Genomic DNA, 18766 nt, shown 5'->3' with positions numbered 1-18766 from the left:
ACTGAATTCATCACTGTCTATATCTAGAAATCTACTATAATTTGGACAAAATACTAACTCCATCCACAAGTGAGGAACTAAGGGGTTTCTATATTAGGGGGCTCCCTTTGCATTATGTTACTACTTATGGTCCTGTGATACTGGTACAACATCCTTTTTTACCTATTTCATGCTTGACTGGCCAGGCCCCTGTTTAAGTACATTTAGCAACAGAAGATATCAACACAACTCATTAAAAATTTACGAAAGAAACAGCAAGTCCATAAGCCTATCATTCAGTATAACTTTATCCATAAAATCTTTTTACAAACTCTATTTCTCTGTGGTTTCTCAGTACTACACGCACATCTCTTTTATTTATTTATAAAACTATTGTTGCCTATCAGTCTTGTAGTTAAGGCAAAAATTGCTTGAAATCTTCCCAGTCTTTTGATTTTGTCCATTTCTTGTCTCTTAGGGTGTCAGACTAAACTGCAGCCAATCACGCATAATGAATTACTGTAAATCTTGTAATTGGGTGAACTTCAAAATCCAAGACCCACTCCAGCACCGCGAAGAGCATGATCCACCAGTCGATCCAGTACTGGACAACTGTAACAAAACATGTTACTGATGAATCACATGGCTGATTATTAAAAAGTGCACTATGTAACTTTTCAAGATGGAGGGTTTCTCGACCTGCTTGCACTTACTTTCCTAGAATGTTTCTCAGTGTGGCATTAACATATCTATCTCTATGGAGACAATTAAAGAATCAGGTTGCCCCTCCTACTTATTTCATTATGGGCATTTTTATAGATTAAAAAAAAAAAAAAAAAACGCTTGGAAAAAAATACATCATCTGTCCAGTGACCTAACCTGTAACTTGGCCTAGTGTCACCACCTGCTCCATGGAGACAGATCAGTTTAATGCCATATCTTGGAACATTTAATGAAATGCACTAACATCCCCATGGAGACATACATGTCTTTAGCATCTCTGTAAGAAAGCTAGATGGGCTGGATGAAGAATCCAGCCCATCTAGCTTTCTTACCTAAGCCCTCTCCAGACAGAAGCAGAGTCGTTGGTGGAGAATTGCTGCTCCAGACGTGCTTCACTTCAAGTTTTTTTGGCTGCACCGTTACAGAACCCATATTACACCATTTTCTGATCTATGTTATAATGTTGTTTCCTCATGAAGATCGTGAGGGCTACAGGCATTGCAAGTATGCGTTTAGCAAAGAGGTGGAAAAGGCTAAAGCAAAGTACAATACACGTCTGGAGCAGCAATTCTCCACCAACGACTCTGCTTCTGTCTGGAGAGGGCTTAGGCAAATCACCAACTACAGGCCCAAAGCCCCTCCCGCCATGGACAACAAACAACTAGCAGAAAAGTTAAACGGCTTTTATGCGAGGTTTGAAGTTTCACACCCCTCCCCCTCCTCCCTCACTATCATGGACATTACCTCCAAACCCACCTCAGATCCCCCCTCCTCCCCCACTGCCCTCACAGTTGTGGAGCAGGACGTGACTAAGCTTTTCAGGAAGCAGAATCCCCGTAAGGCAGCGGGCCCAGACGGTGTCTCTCCTTCCACCCTTAGACACTGTGCTGAGGACCTGGCTCCTGTCTTCACGGACATTTTTAACACCTCCCTGGAGTCATGTCATGTCCCAGCCTGCTTCAAGCTGTCCACCATTGTCCCCGTCCCCAAGAAGCCCAGGATCACTGGACTTAATGACTACAGACCTGTGGCGCTGACGTCTGTAGTCATGAAGTCATTTGAGCGCCTGGTCCTGCACCACCTCAAGTCCTTCACCTCCCCCCTCCTGGACCCTCTGCAGTTTGCCTACAGAGCCAATCGGTCTGTGGACGACGCCATTAACCTGGCCCTTCACTTCATCCTCCAGCATCTGGACTCCCCGGGAACCTACGCCAGGATCCTGTTTGTGGACTTCAGCTCTGCATTCAACACCATCTTCCCTGCTCTGCTCCAGGACAAGCTCGCTCAGCTCAACGTGCCTGACTCCACCTGCAGGTGGATCACTGACTTCCTGACAGACAGGAGACAGCGCGTGCGGCTGGGGAAGAATGTCTCGGACACTCGGACTATCAGCACAGGATCTCCACAGGGCTGTGTACTTTCTCCCCTGCTCTTCTCCCTGTACACCAACTGCTGCACCTCCAGCCATGACTCCGTCAAACTGGTTAAGTTTGCGGATGACACCACCCTCATCGGACTCATCTCGGACAGCGATGAGTCTGCCTACAGGAGGGAGGTGGATCGGCTGGTGTCCTGGTGCAGCAGCAACAACCTGGAGCTCAATGCCCAGAAGATAGTGGAGATGATTGTGGACTTCAGGAAAGTCCCCCCTGCCTCCCCTCACCCTGACGGACTCCCCCATCACCACTGTGGACTCTTTCCACTTCCTGGGCACCTGCATCACCCAGGATCTCAAGTGGGAGCCGACCATCAGCTCCCTCATCAAGAAAGCCCAGCAGAGGATGTTCCACCTGCGGCAGCTGAGGAAACTCAAGCTGCCAGTCCAGATGATGGTGCAGTTTACACTTCCATCATTGAGTCCATCCTCCTCCTCCTCATCACTGTGTGTTCGCTGGGGCCACTGCCAGGGACAGACAGAGACTGCAGCGCATTGTGCGCTCTGCTGAGAAGGTGATTGGCTGCAGCCTTCCATCTATACAGGACCTGTACTTCTCCAGGACTCGGCGGCGAGCAGGCGTATAGCAGCTGACACTTCTCACCCTGGACATGGACTATTTGAGCCACTTCCCTCTGGCAGGAGGCTACGGTCCATTGGGACCAGAACCTCTCGCCATAAGAACAGTTTCTTCCCCTCTACTGTTTGTCTCATGAACACTTTATAATATCTGCACTAAACTGGACACTTAATAACACCGGTCACTTTAATAAGCCATGTTTGCACTGTTGTTTTTATGCTGCTGTTGTATATATTTTCTCCCTTTAAGTATTTCATTTCATTTCATTTGATTTTTTTTTTTTTTTTTAAGCATATCTTTTTAACTTTGTGCATGCCCTTATTTGTATTTGTATTTATTCAGAGTGTTTATGTTGCACTTTTTCACCGAAGCAAGTTCCTAGTTTGTGAACTGTGTTCACAGACTATGGCAATAAAAGTCTTCTGATTCTGATTCTGATGAAGACAGATTGTAGCTCTAAATTGCTGTAGTCATACCTCTGTGAAGCTGTATGTGTGTATATAAATGTCCATGGAGATGGCACTATCCTGTCCTCCTGTATACTTGACCTGACCCCTCCTTCAGTGAGGAGGAATAATGCTGCTCTTTATCTTTCCTCTGCAGAGCCTGTCTCTGAGTCTGTCTTTGAGCTGTGTGTACGTACAGTCCTGGACCCCTTTGATGGGACAGAGGGGGGACAGAGAAGACAGAGAAGGCAACCCCCAGCAGATGCTTTTGGGTAAAACTTTCTCAGATAATTGAAGTGAAGAGGGACCATAAACCTTGGTTCTTGTAGTGACAGATGTGTCCTCATGTGTGTTTATGGTAAACTCCCTGTTGGTGCTGAGCTAATTGATTCTGCAGAAATCCATACTGTTTTTCCTGTAGCAATAGGCCCTATAGGGCATAGGGCCGATTGCTTTCGCAACAATGAGTCCATGGGCGTTGTCAACTGTCTCGTTGTGAAAGCAATAGGCCCTACACCCTGTAGGGGTTTGGACATAAATATTATTATGGCCACAAACCCTAACAAACCGAAAGTTTGCCATCTTGGATTGAAAATTACGAAATGCCAAGTCAGCATTTTTGCTGACATTGTATTTTAATCATCCCCTCTGAGGGGGTTTCAATGACAGGTCTGAAAATCACTGTACATCATCTAGAGAAGTGGGCATCAAAAGTTATACCTATATGGTTTGTGTGCAGCGATGCAGCAAAATTCTATTGGAATTTTTGCAGTTTTCAAATGTGAAAATTTGCTCCTGATGTGCATTCAAAGTCTAAGTAAACATTGTCAAAGTAAAAAATCTCTTTTTTACTGAGATAAGTAAACTGAGATATTTAAACTTATCCCGAAACGATAATATGAAGATATTTGGCAACAGAAATATGCTCAAACTTGACACTCAATTTATATTCTAATGTCAAGCCAGAATAAACATATAAACAAATCTTAATCAAAAATCAGAAAGAATTTGAAATGACTGTAAAATTGACCTCAAATTCAGTTTATAATGCAAGTCTGCTCCATTTTTATTTTAATTGGCTTTTGCAGCTTTTTTTTTTTTTTTTTTTTTTAAGAGTTTTATTGTGTAATATTCAAATTTGCATATCAGCAAAGCACCATTTCAGTAACTAACTAGAACTCAATCTCCTATGTACTTTGAGTATACGGCCCACCAACATTGAGAACCACTGGTATTGTCTAGTTCCAAAGGTTGTCCCTATATGAATTGCTTCCCATAGCATAAACAGGCTTGTCCTTATTGACCCTGTGCCCCAGAACAATTTCTAGCACTCCTCCTTAATAAATAATCAATGGGCTCATTACTTATTACATTTACAGCAATCAACTAGGCCCTAGGGTGTGTTGGATTCAGTGTAGTAAGCTTCCTCTCGGGGTGGGTGTACTGAAAAGAGCCAGATTTAGATTTCATCATGTTTTGTGTAAACCATTTACCTCTTCAAGGCAACAAATGAGTGCACGCTTCACTATGTTAAGCTCTGAATCCAGCTGTCACCCAAGCTAGTGACAGCTGGATTCACAGGTCAACCATTCAGAGGTGGGTTGGGAAAAAGTGTTTGGGCAAAGTGTTACATTAAAAAGTCATAGTCAATCATGATTTACACAGGATTGAGATACATTTTTTCTTGTCCAGCCGTAGCTTCTCCCTTCAGACAGATATAAGGCAGTGATTTTCAGAGCCCCGTCCGAACAGAAGTAGCTAGTTATACTTGATGAGTAGCCAAACATGTTCACTCCAAAAATTGTATAATATCAAAATAATCCAAATCGGATCAAAGATGATATCAGATTTTATTAGCCATCAGATGCTCTGGATTAGAAGTGATGGGCAACAGCATCATCCATGTGAAAACACAGACGCAGATGCACACTTATACGAAAGACGGAAAAAAAAACATTGATAATATTGACACTTCATAAGCGTATCTAGTTTCTAGTTGTTTTTTTGACAGGCCTTATCCAATCTAATCCAGTCCAACTTTATTTCTAATGCACTTTAAAAACAACAGAGTTGACCAGAGGCAGTACACAACAGACATTTTAAAAACACAGATAAATGACAGACATATAAATAAATAACTACAAACTGTACACTATAAAAGTCAACATATCAATGAAAAGCTAAAGAGGAAAAAGTGCATTTTAAGAGCTGATTTAAAAGTAAAAAGTGACTCAGCCTGTCTAAGGTGCAGGAGCAATGCGTTCCACAGTTTGGGACCAGCCACAGAGAAGGTATGGTCCCCTCAAAGTTTTCTCCTAATTTTTGGGACCACTAACAGTGAATGATCTGCAGACCTGAGCGAGTGAGCAGGAGCATAGTCTATATGCAGATTTTTGTTTCTCAAACCCATTTCAGTTACCAAGGATTTTATTTTAAGAGGTATTATAATGTCAAATTAGCAATATATGTAAAAGAAACGGGTAACACTAAAGGACCACAATACTTTACCCGTAGAAAGAGGCATAGTAGTTAGATCTTTGTTAGTGTTTTATACAAATAGTTATTAATGTTTTTATTCTGTATTCTGTGTTAATAGCTAAATATAAAAAAAAAATAAATAAATTGTTTGACCTGTTTCAGTCCAAATGTACTCTTACTAGTCCTGTTTTAATTCTGGTATAATCCAGTTTTTGGCTTAGTTTAGTGGTTGAGTATCCCTCCCTTTACTCTGAGGTCACTCTTACATAACTGCATCGGCATTACAGTAAAAATGTTCACCATCAATTTAACCTCCTTCCCCCTTGCTTCTCTCCTCTTCTCTCTCTCTCCCTCCTTCTTGTTGTTGGCCTAATCATCTACTTCCACGGCTCAGCTTCACTTCCAACGTTGCAATTTTCTGCCACACTTTTGGCCCTGCCCACCAAGGGACTTTATCCCAAATGGAGCGTTCTGATTCGCTGAGGAGGCCTTATGTAATACCTATGGTTATGTATTAAAGGCATGAACGACCAAAAGAGAGCAAGAGGGAATGAGAATGGGAGAGGGAGAAGAAGGAAGAGAGAGGGGGGAGTGAGAGGGAGGGAGGGAGGAGGAAGAAGTGTTAGTAGATCAGTGGAACATGTAGGGCATCTCTGAAAAGGCTACTGGGCAACAACGTGACTGCAGGGGAATGTTTTATCAATTGTTTTAGATTTATGTTTCTATTTATCTCTTTATTCAATAATTTTCTGTTCCAATGGTAAGTTACAAAAATATGATATGATATTTATTTAAACCAGGTTTGGAGAAACTGTCAATCTGACACATTTAAAAATGTGTCAGATTGTAAAATTTCTCACCCCAGATTGATATGTGTAGCATTCTGGTTTTTACTTATTTGTTAATCTGCGATGGCTTTGAATCTGATTGGTTGAAGAGTCACAACAGAGGAACAAGCCGAGAAATCAAAAATTTTGTTACATCCAGTTGACAGAAAAGCACAGACATGTGACCTTTGCACATTTTTCAACATTAAAAAGTCAGTATTTTTCTAAAGTAGTCTGAAGTACATCTGTTGCCGAGGTCATGTTTTCAGTAATTTTGGGAGCTTCACTTTCATCTTCTGCCCAAACCACATTGTTGCCGTGTGATTGGTCTGAACCACTGGTTAACTGAGCAATCACATCAACAGCAGGAGCCAGGTCAGACTGGAGTTTGTGAACTCAAAAATATTCTTTTCAGTTTTTTCCTGTAGCAAAAATATAGCTGCTCAAAATATTGAGTCACAATTTCAGAAGTTGCCTACAGTAGTTCTTCAGTATTCCATACATTTTCACATACGGCTATCTCCTTTAAAACTCCAGCAGAGGCCAATATTTAGTTTGACTCATAAAGCCTGACTTATGTGTGTGTGTGTGTATATATATATATACACACACACACATAAGTCAGGCTTTATGAGTCAAACTAAATATTGGCCTCTGCTGGAGTTTTAAAGGAGATAGCCGTTATGTGAAAATGTATGGAATACTGAAGAACTACTGTAGGCAACTTCTGAAATTGTGACTCAATATTTTGAGCAGCTATATTTTTGCTACAGGAAAAAACTGAAAAGAATATTTTTGAGTTCACAAACTCCAGTCTGACCTGGCTCCTGCTGTTGATGTGATTGCTCAGTTAACCAGTGGTTCAGACCAATCACACGGCAACAATGTGGTTTGGGCAGAAGATGAAAGTGAAGCTCCCAAAATTACTGAAAACATGACCTCGGCAACAGATGTACTTCAGACTACTTTAGAAAAATACTGACTTTTTAATGTTGAAAAATGTGCAAAGGTCACATGTCTGTGCTTTTCTGTCAACTGGATGTAACAAAATTTTTGATTTCTCGGCTTGTTCCTCTGTTGTGACTCTTCAACCAATCAGATTCAAAGCCATCGCAGATTAACAAATAAGTAAAAACCAGAATGCTACACATATCAATCTGGGGTGAGAAATTTTACAATCTGACACATTTAAAAATGTGTCAGATTGACAGTTTCTCCAAACCTGGTTTAAATAAATATCATATCATATTTTTGTAACTTACCATTGGAACAGAAAATTATTGAATAAAGAGATAAATAGAAACATAAATCTAAAACAATTGATAAAACATTCCCCTGCAGTCACGTTGTTGCCCAGTAGCCTTTTCAGAGATGCCCTACATGTTCCACTGATCTACTAACACTTCTTCCTCCTCCCTCCCTCCCTCTCACTCCCCCTCTCTCTTCCCTTCTTCTCCCTCTCCCATTCTCATTCCCTCTTGCTCTCTTTTGGTCGTTCATGCCTTTAATACATAACCATAGGTATTACATAAGGCCTCCTCAGCGAATCAGAACGCTCCATTTGGGATAAAGTCCCTTGGTGGGCAGGGCCAAAAGTGTGGCAGAAAATTGGCAACGTTGGAAGTGAAGCTGAGCCGTGGAAGTAGATGATTAGGCCAACAACAAGAAGGAGGGAGAGAGAGAGAAGAGGAGAGAAGCAAGGGGGAAGGAGGTTAAATTGATGGTGAACATTTTTACTGTAATGCCGATGCAGTTATGTAAGAGTGACCTCAGAGTAAAGGGAGGGATACTCAACCACTAAACTAAGCCAAAAACTGGATTATACCAGAATTAAAACAGGACTAGTAAGAGTACATTTGGACTGAAACAGGTCAACAATTTATTTATTTTTTTTTATATTTAGCTATTAACACAGAATACAGAATAAAACATTAATAACTATTTGTATAAAACACTAACAAAGATCTAACTACTATGCCTCTTTCTACGGGTAAAGTATTGTGGTCCTTTAGTGTTACCCGTTTCTTTTACATATATTGCTAATTTGACATTATAATACCTCTTAAAATAAAATCCTTGGTAACTGAAATGGGTTTGAGAAACAAAAATCTGCATATAGACTATGCTCCTGCTCACTCGCTCAGGTCTGCAGATCATTCACTGTTAGTGGTCCCAAAAATTAGGAGAAAACTTTGAGGGGACCATACCTTCTCTGTGGCTGGTCCCAAACTGTGGAACGCATTGCTCCTGCACCTTAGACAGGCTGAGTCACTTTTTACTTTTAAATCAGCTCTTAAAATGCACTTTTCCTCTTAGCTTTTCATTGATATGTTGACTTTTATAGTGTACAGTTTGTAGTTATTTATTTATATGTCTGTCATTTATCTGTGTTTTTAAAATGTCTGTTGTGTACTGCCCTCTGGTCAACTCTGTTGTTTTAAAGTGCATTAGAAATAAAGTTGGACTGGATTAGATTGGATAAGGCCTGTCAAAAAAACAACTAGAAACTAGATACGCTTATGAAGTGTCAATATTATCAATGTTTTTTTTCCGTCTTTCGTATAAGTGTGCATCTGCGTCTGTGTTTTCACATGGATGATGCTGTTGCCCATCACTTCTAATCCAGAGCATCTGATGGCTAATAAAATCTGATAATATCTTTGATCCGATTTGGATTATTTTGATATTATACAATTTTTGGAGTGAATATGTTTGGCTACTCATCAAGTATAACTAGCTACTTCTGTTCGGACGGGGCTCTGAAAGTCACTGCCTTATATCTGTCTGAAGGGAGAAATTACGGCTGGACATGAAAAAATGTATCTCAATCCTGTGTAAATCATGATTGACTATGACTTTTTAATGTAACACTTTGCCCAAACACTTTTTCCCAACCCACCTCTGAATGGTTGACCTGTGAATCCAGCTGTCACTAGCTTGGGTGACAGCTGGATTCAGAGCTTAACATAGTGAAGCGTGCACTCATTTGTTGCCTTGAAGAGATAAATGGTTTACACAAAACATGATGAAATCTAAATCTGGCTCTTTTCAGTACACCCACCCCGAGAGGAAGCTTACTACACTGAATCCAACACACCCTAGGGCCTAGTTGATTGCTGTAAATGTAATAAGTAATGAGCCCATTGATTATTTATTAAGGAGGGGTGCTAGAAATTGTTCCGGGACACAGGGTCAATAAGGACAAGCCTGTTTATGCTATGGGAAGCAAATTCATATAGGGACAACCTTTGGAACTAGACAATACCAGTGGTTCTCAATGTTGGTGGGCCGTATACTCAAAGTACAAAAGAGATTGAGTTCTAGTTAGTTACCGTAAATGGTGCTTTGCTGATATGCAAATTTGAATATTACACAATAAAACTCTTAAAAAAAAAAAAAAAAAAAAAAAAGCTGCAAAAGTCATTTAAAATAAAAATGGAATAGAGTTGCATTGTAAGCTGCATTTGAGGTCAATTTTACTGTCAATTCAAATTCTTTCTGATTTTTGATTAAGATTTGTTTATATGTTTATTCTGACTTGACATTAGAATGTAAATCGAGTGTCAAGTTTGAGCATATTTCTGTTGCCAAATATCTTCATATTATCGTTTCGGGATAAGTTTAAATATCTCAGTTTACTTATCTCAGTAAAAAAGAGATTTTTTACTTTGACAATGTTTACTTAGACTTTGAATGCACAATCAGGAGCAAATTTTCACATTTGAAAACTGCAAAAATTCCAATAGAATTTTGCTGCATCGCTGCACACAAACCATATAGGTATAACTTTTGATGCCCCACTTCTCTAGATGATGTACAGTGATTTTCAGACCTGTCATTGAAACCCCTCAGAGGGGATGATTAAAATACAATGTCAGCAAAAATGCTGACTTGGCATTTCGTAATTTTCAATCCAAGATGGCAAACTTTCGGTTTGTTAGGGTTTGTGGCCATAATAATATTTATGTCCAAACCCCTACAGGGTGTAGGGCCTATTGCTTTCACAACGAGACAGTTGACAACGCCCATGGACTCATTGTTGCGAAAGCAATCGGCCCTATGCCCTATAGGGCCTATTGCTACAGGAAAAACAGTATGGATTTCTGCAGAATCAATTAGCTCAGCACCAACAGGGAGTTTACCATAAACACACATGAGGACACATCTGTCACTACAAGAACCAAGGTTTATGGTCCCTCTTCACTTCAATTATCTGAGAAAGTTTTACCCAAAAGCATCTGCTGGGGGTTGCCTTCTCTGTCTTCTCTGTCCCCCCTCTGTCCCATCAAAGGGGTCCAGGACTGTACGTACACACAGCTCAAAGACAGACTCAGAGACAGGCTCTGCAGAGGAAAGATAAAGAGCAGCATTATTCCTCCTCACTGAAGGAGGGGTCAGGTCAAGTATACAGGAGGACAGGATAGTGCCATCTCCATGGACATTTATATACACACATACAGCTTCACAGAGGTATGACTACAGCAATTTAGAGCTACAATCTGTCTTCATCAGAATCAGAATCAGAAGACTTTTATTGCCATAGTCTGTGAACACAGTTCACAAACTAGGAACTTGCTTCGGTGAAAAAGTGCAACATAAACACTCTGAATAAATACAAATACAAATAAGGGCATGCACAAAGTTAAAAAGATATGCTTAAAAAAAAAAAAAAAAAATCAAATGAATGAAATGAAATACTTAAAGGGAGAAAATATATACAACAGCAGCATAAAAACAACAGTGCAAACATGGCTTATTAAAGTGACCGGTGTTATTAAGTGTCCAGTTTAGTGCAGATATTATAAAGTGTTCATGAGACAAACAGTAGAGGGGAAGAAACTGTTCTTATGGCGAGAGGTTCTGGTCCCAATGGACCGTAGCCTCCTGCCAGAGGGAAGTGGCTCAAATAGTCCATGTCCAGGGTGAGAAGTGTCAGCTGCTATACGGCCTGCTCGCCGCCGAGTCCTGGAGAAGTACAGGTCCTGTATAGATGGAAGGCTGCAGCCAATCACCTTCTCAGCAGAGCGCACAATGCGCTGCAGTCTCTGTCTGTCCCTGGCAGTGGCCCCAGCGAACCACACAGTGATGGAGGAGGTGAGGATGGACTCAATGATGGAAGTGTAAAACTGCACCATCATCTGGACTGGCAGCTTGAGTTTCCTCAGCTGCCGCAGGTGGAACATCCTCTGCTGGGCTTTCTTGATGAGGGAGCTGATGGTCGGCTCCCACTTGAGATCCTGGGTGATGCAGGTGCCCAGGAAGTGGAAAGAGTCCACAGTGGTGATGGGGGAGTCCGTCAGGGTGAGGGGAGGCAGGGGGGACTTTCCTGAAGTCCACAATCATCTCCACTATCTTCTGGGCATTGAGCTCCAGGTTGTTGCTGCTGCACCAGGACACCAGCCGATCCACCTCCCTCCTGTAGGCAGACTCATCGCTGTCCGAGATGAGTCCGATGAGGGTGGTGTCATCCGCAAACTTAACCAGTTTGACGGAGTCATGGCTGGAGGTGCAGCAGTTGGTGTACAGGGAGAAGAGCAGGGGAGAAAGTACACAGCCCTGTGGAGATCCTGTGCTGATAGTCCGAGTGTCCGAGACATTCTTCCCCAGCCGCACGCGCTGTCTCCTGTCTGTCAGGAAGTCAGTGATCCACCTGCAGGTGGAGTCAGGCACGTTGAGCTGAGCGAGCTTGTCCTGGAGCAGAGCAGGGAGGATGGTGTTGAATGCAGAGCTGAAGTCCACAAACAGGATCCTGGCGTAGGTTCCCGGGGAGTCCAGATGCTGGAGGATGAAGTGAAGGGCCAGGTTAATGGCGTCGTCCACAGACCGATTGGCTCTGTAGGCAAACTGCAGAGGGTCCAGGAGGGGGGAGGTGAAGGACTTGAGGTGGTGCAGGACCAGGCGCTCAAATGACTTCATGACTACAGACGTCAGCGCCACAGGTCTGTAGTCATTAAGTCCAGTGATCCTGGGCTTCTTGGGGACGGGGACAATGGTGGACAGCTTGAAGCAGGCTGGGACATGACATGACTCCAGGGAGGTGTTAAAAATGTCCGTGAAGACAGGAGCCAGGTCCTCAGCACAGTGTCTAAGGGTGGAAGGAGAGACACCGTCTGGGCCCGCTGCCTTACGGGGATTCTGCTTCCTGAAAAGCTTAGTCACGTCCTGCTCCACAACTGTGAGGGGCAGTGGGGGAGGAGGGGGGATCTGAGGTGGGTTTGGAGGTAATGTCCATGATAGTGAGGGAGGAGGGGGAGGGGTGTGAAACTTCAAACCTCGCATAAAAGCCGTTTAACTTTTCTGCTAGTTGTTTGTTGTCCATGGCGGGAGGGGCTTTGGGCCTGTAGTTGGTGATTTGCCTAAGCCCTCTCCAGACAGAAGCAGAGTCGTTGGTGGAGAATTGCTGCTCCAGACGTGTATTGTACTTTGCTTTAGCCTTTTCCACCTCTTTGCTAAACGCATACTTGCAATGCCTGTAGCCCTCACGATCTTCATGAGGAAACAACATTATAACATAGATCAGAAAATGGTGTAATATGGGTTCTGTAACGGTGCAGCCAAAAAAACTTGAAGTGAAGCACGTCTGGAGCAGCAATTCTCCACCAACGACTCTGCTTCTGTCTGGAGAGGGCTTAGGTAAGAAAGCTAGATGGGCTGGATTCTTCATCCAGCCCATCTAGCTTTCTTACAGAGATGCTAAAGACATGTATGTCTCCATGGGGATGTTAGTGCATTTCATTAAATGTTCCAAGATATGGCATTAAACTGATCTGTCTCCATGGAGCAGGTGGTGACACTAGGCCAAGTTACAGGTTAGGTCACTGGACAGATGATGTATTTTTTTCCAAGCGTTTTTTTTTTTTTTTTTTTATATATAAAAATGCCCATAATGAAATAAGTAGGAGGGGCAACCTGATTCTTTAATTGTCTCCATAGAGATAGATATGTTAATGCCACACTGAGAAACATTCTAGGAAAGTAAGTGCAAGCAGGTCGAGAAACCCTCCATCTTGAAAAGTTACATAGTGCACTTTTAATAATCAGCCATGTGATTCATCAGTAACATGTTTTGTTACAGTTGTCCAGTACTGGATCGACTGGTGGATCATGCTCTTCGCGGTGCTGGAGTGGGTCTTGGATTTTGAAGTTCACCCAATTACAAGATTTACAGTAATTCATTATGCGTGATTGGCTGCAGTTTAGTCTGACACCCTAAGAGACAAGAAAATGGACAAAATCAACAAGACTGGGAAGATTTCAAGCAATTTTTGCCTTAACTACAAGACTGATAGGCAACAATAGTTTTTATAAATAAATAAAAGAGATGTGCGTGTAGTACTGAGAAACCACAGAGAAATAGAGTTTGTAAAAAGATTTTATGGATAAAGTTATACTGAATGATAGGCTTATGGACTTGCTGTTTCTTTCGTAAATTTTTAATGAGTTTGTGTTGATATCTTCTGTTGCTAAATGTACTTAAACAGGGGCCTGGCCAGTCAAGCATGAAATAGGTAAAAAAGGATGTTGTACCAGTATCACAGGACCATAAGTAGTAACATAATGCAAAGGGAGCCCCCTAATATAGAAACTCCCTTAGTTCCTCACTTGTGGATGGAGTTAGTATTTTGTCCAAATTATAGTAGATTTCTAGATATAGACAGTGATGAATTCAGTTGTCTTTTTCCCAATATTTCCTAGATGTTCATGTTCAGGAGTAAACGTGTGTGAGTGGCCAGGCCTCTGTAGCAGGCGACATTATTGTACATTTTTTTGTGTCCATGTAATATTCCTAAAGGCCAGCGTGCATCGAGTTACTGCAGAAGTGACATCCTCCCATTTAACCAAGTGCCTTTGAAAGAACAGATACTCAGAATATAGACCTCTGCCAAGGCGTTACACTCATTTGAAACTTAATGTTTGTCCACATGTTTTCACTAAATCTGGTCTGTCCATGAAAGTGTGACCACGGCATTATTTACAGCAGTGTCCCAGAGCGGCCTGTAAGACTTCAGAATGTTGTCTCTAATGATGATGATAACTTTATATATCAAAGAGTTCAAGGTTGAAAGTATTGAACAATCACATATTAACTACATGAGGCTCATGTCACTGTCCCTCTCTTCTGTCATGCTTCACTTCAAGTTTTTTTTACAGAACCCATATTACACCATTTTCTGATCTATGTTATAATGTTGTTTCCTCATCAAACACAGACCTGGAGCTGTGTTTTGTTTCATTCACACGTGTTAAACACACAAACCCTGCATACTAAGAGTTCCCACACTGAAAACACTCCACCTTGTGATGTCATGTGGTAATACAGGAAGCGCTCCTCTGTGTTTTTAAACTCCATACACCTTCACTTGAATCATTGGGAAAATTTTAGCCTAGGAAGTGCCAATCTCTACTAAACAAAAGTAAAAAAAAAAAAAAACACCTTCAAAAGACAGCAGCCCTAGTCCAGAAGGCATAGGCGAGACAAGTTTATTTGTACAGCACAATTCATACACAAAGTAATTCAAAGTGTTTTACAGAATAAGAAAGACATTAAAATCACAATATAGCAAATCAAAACATAAATAATCACAAAATTAAATAAATATCTTGCATTCATACAGTTACAGATGGCTTATTGCTGAAAAAGCCTGAAAAACATGCCTTCTTACTCTGAGCACATACCTGCTTTGCTCCATGGTGATAAATAATGCCATACTGTGGGACATTACAAGCAATGGAATAACATATCAGTGGTGATATGCAGTTGACGGACCCTCTGTCAGAAAAGTTACATAGTGCAACTTTAAATTATAGTTTTTACATATAGTCATTTGAGAATACAGTACTTCCATAACATTTTAAAACCATCAGCAATTTTAATAAGTATCATTATTTTTATTAATTGCAATTAGTTTTTCCATGATAATCGTGACACAAAATTTCCCCATGCCCATCAGGTAAATGTGCCTGGTACAGTGTAGTACCAGCACTGTACCAAGTGTTATGACAATGACACTAGCTTTTTTGGATTTTAACTTTATCTAATGCTCATGTTCTATCATACTAATGTGAACTAATGTTGAAATGTTTGATTTTAGGCAATAAAATCTTCTTTTATAGTAATAGGCATGAATTATTATCAATGGGTGTGTCCATATTGTGTATTAACGCACAAACACAATTTAATTATACATAAAATATAGACCAGTGTAGTATGTTTAGGGTGAATATTCATTCATATTTTTATGACTCAGAGAAACCTTGTCCTGTTCCCTACATTAGTAGCATCACAAATATACCATTATGCATCAAATTAAACTCTTTAATCAATTACATTTCCAGCCCTGTTTTTACATCATTTTTTATTAGAAATATGCTCTTCCTCCACTCACAAGACGGCTGCTGCATTTGCCACAATAACAGAACCCATGATATCTCTGGCCAGTATTAATACCTGATTAGTGTTACTGTTTACATTCACTTTCCATTGTGTCACATTATTGCAGTTCTAATTATTGTCCTTATCCTTACCTCTCCAGATCCATACCAGTGTTCATCCACCTTTCTTTTGCCTTTCACCTCCAGAGCAGCAGCCTTTAGAGGTTCTTTAGCTGAAGTGAAGGCATCTTTGGGATTTTGGGGGGTCTCTGGCTCTTTTTTTTATCCTTTTACCTCCGGCTTTAGCAGCAGTGGAGGTAGCAGCAACTCTCCTTTTTGGTGCCATGGTTCTTTGATACAATATGATCCTGCAGAGTAATGATGGTGCAATGATTTTTAGACTGGACAAGCCCTCTCTCTTCTTCACTCCCTCTCTTTCACTCTATCCCTCCATCCTATAGTTACAAACACACTACTTCAGTGCCATGTGTATAACTTAGTTGCAGAACTTTCCAAATGCAGTATAATTGTGCATAAACATGAAATATAAACCTCCACTCTGAAAATAAACAAATGTCTGTGTTTACATGAGCAGGCAACTCACCTTTGTCCTTGCAGAAGTATCAAATAAAGCTCTCCAAACAGGAAGTGAGGGGAAGACAATCTGTGAAGTGCGTAATATGTGCGTAATGCGCGCTGTCCTTGGGCCCTGGGGAGCTGTCTGTCTCTTCGTCTAATGACAGGAGAGATCAGTAGTTTTTCCTCCTTGAGCTTTAAAGTGAAAGCAAAAGTGAAGCCTGAAGTCACTTACACTGCCACCTAGGGTTGAATGAAGGAAATGAAGAGAGATGACGTCCCAATAGTAGTAGTACAATGATTTTCATGAAGTGTATTGCACAGTGCAGAAGGAGGTCATGGATATGTGCTTTGAAAGACCCTCCTGCCCACTTTAAAGTGTAAAAAAAAAAAACTGTTCTAACCAATCCTTTTAATTTCAAAACATTATAATACCAGGCTTATATAGCAACCATATATTAATTTATTTAAAAAACAACAACTTGGTCAAAGTTGGTCAAATTTCTGCCCACAGTCATATAGTAAATCAAACACATGGCAATATAAGATAATAAAACACTATCTATTATAATGTTCATTTATGTTTATTCAAAGGCCTGAGGATGTCACTGACAGCTGTTTCCCTTATGGTCAAAGAAATGATTTGGTGAGAGGTCAAGGTTAATAAACTATTAACCAGTAGATAATGTTGTAAAACAAGTGTGCCAATAATACAACTGATCTGCAAATTGTTCAATTCATTGGAACAAAGTTATGATGTTTAAACGGCCCATATTACACTAAACATACCTGGAGTTGTGTTTTGTTTCATTCACACATGTTTAACACACACATCCTGCATATTTAGACTGAGTTCATCTCTCAAACAGAAAACACTCTGTTCCACCTTGTGATGTCACGTTGTAATACAGAAAGCACTCCGCAGTGTTTTTACTCCATACACCTTCACTAGAATCATTTAGATAATTTCAGCCTGGAATTGCCCATCTCTACTGCACAAAAGGTAAAAGGAGCTGTTAATCTGAAAAATACCACTTCATGACATCACAAGGTGGAACAGAGGATTTAGACCTTTGGAGATTTAGACAGACTAATAATAAAAGGTTACTAAAACATGTGTAAATGAAACAAAACATAACTCTAGGTATGTCTTTGAGGAGGTAACAGTATTGTATCATGGCTTAAAGTTCACATGAGTCAATTTTATGTAATATAGGACCTTTAAACAATCTACACAAATTTGACAACTGTTTCTGTTTGTTTGGACACGTGACATATTCAATTTTCTAAGAGCTAATGATTCTCTAATTACAGCAAACTATTACTTCTTTTTTTCCCCAATACATATTTAGGTACTCCATCAGTCATGAGCGGACGTAACAAATGGCAAAGAGCATTTGTTACTCTGTATACTCTTACACACCCGTTATACACTACCACACACCCTGGTCTAATTGCTGTGTACTCCTGGAGCACATTTGGTGGCTCTCGTTCCTTGTTAGAGACAGATGACGATATTTGTGCAGCATTCACTCACCGCAGATGGTAAGATTTGAGCTACATTTTCAAATCTTTCATTTTCAAATTTTTAATTGGATTGAGCATCGTCACTGTGTTTTTTTTATGGCAAAGTGCTGTCCAGATGGTACATAAATTAGTAATTTCAGTTCAATAGTACATGTCTTAAAGCGGAGCACTCTACATCGGTGAGTGCAAATGCAAAAACATTAAAATCCCACTCACAAAATTTTGTCCTTAGGGAGCAGCAGGTTGTGCTCTTCAAGCCAACATCTCAAACAGAGTTCAGGAACCGTGTATTTATGGCATCAATGTTAAAAGAAATTTCTATTGATCCTCATATTTTTGCAGACAGGTGTAAGGGATCACTGAAAAAATCTGGGGGAAAAAAAATAAGGCCTAAATATTATCTTTCTTACAAATTTCTAATAATACACATTTGATAGTGTTTTCATTGTGGTCAGATTTGCAATGTATGTTTCACAATCAAGATTTTGGTCATGATGGCATACAAGATTATACAAAATATGTATGACAAAAACCTATACAAGAATCTCGTTCATTTGAGTATGTTTGTAGAGCTCTAAACCACAGTGTCAGCAGGTTTATACCAACCGAGATGAGATATTTTGTTGTTTACAGAGGACACACCTTAAGGAAATAATAATTTCTGGTTTAGTATTGACCCTCACCGCCATTCATTTCAATGGACAATTTGAGAAAGGTTTCACTGATAAAATATATATATATAAAGTTGGTTGATTTGTATAAAATGTCCCGTGTTCATGTGCATCAAAAAGTCAACACTGCACCAATTCTGTGGGAGACTTTA

This window comes from Periophthalmus magnuspinnatus, chromosome 5 (assembly GCF_009829125.3).
Source record: "Periophthalmus magnuspinnatus isolate fPerMag1 chromosome 5, fPerMag1.2.pri, whole genome shotgun sequence".
Classification (NCBI taxonomy): domain Eukaryota; kingdom Metazoa; phylum Chordata; class Actinopteri; order Gobiiformes; family Gobiidae; genus Periophthalmus; species Periophthalmus magnuspinnatus.
This window is presented reverse-complemented; position numbering follows the sequence as displayed.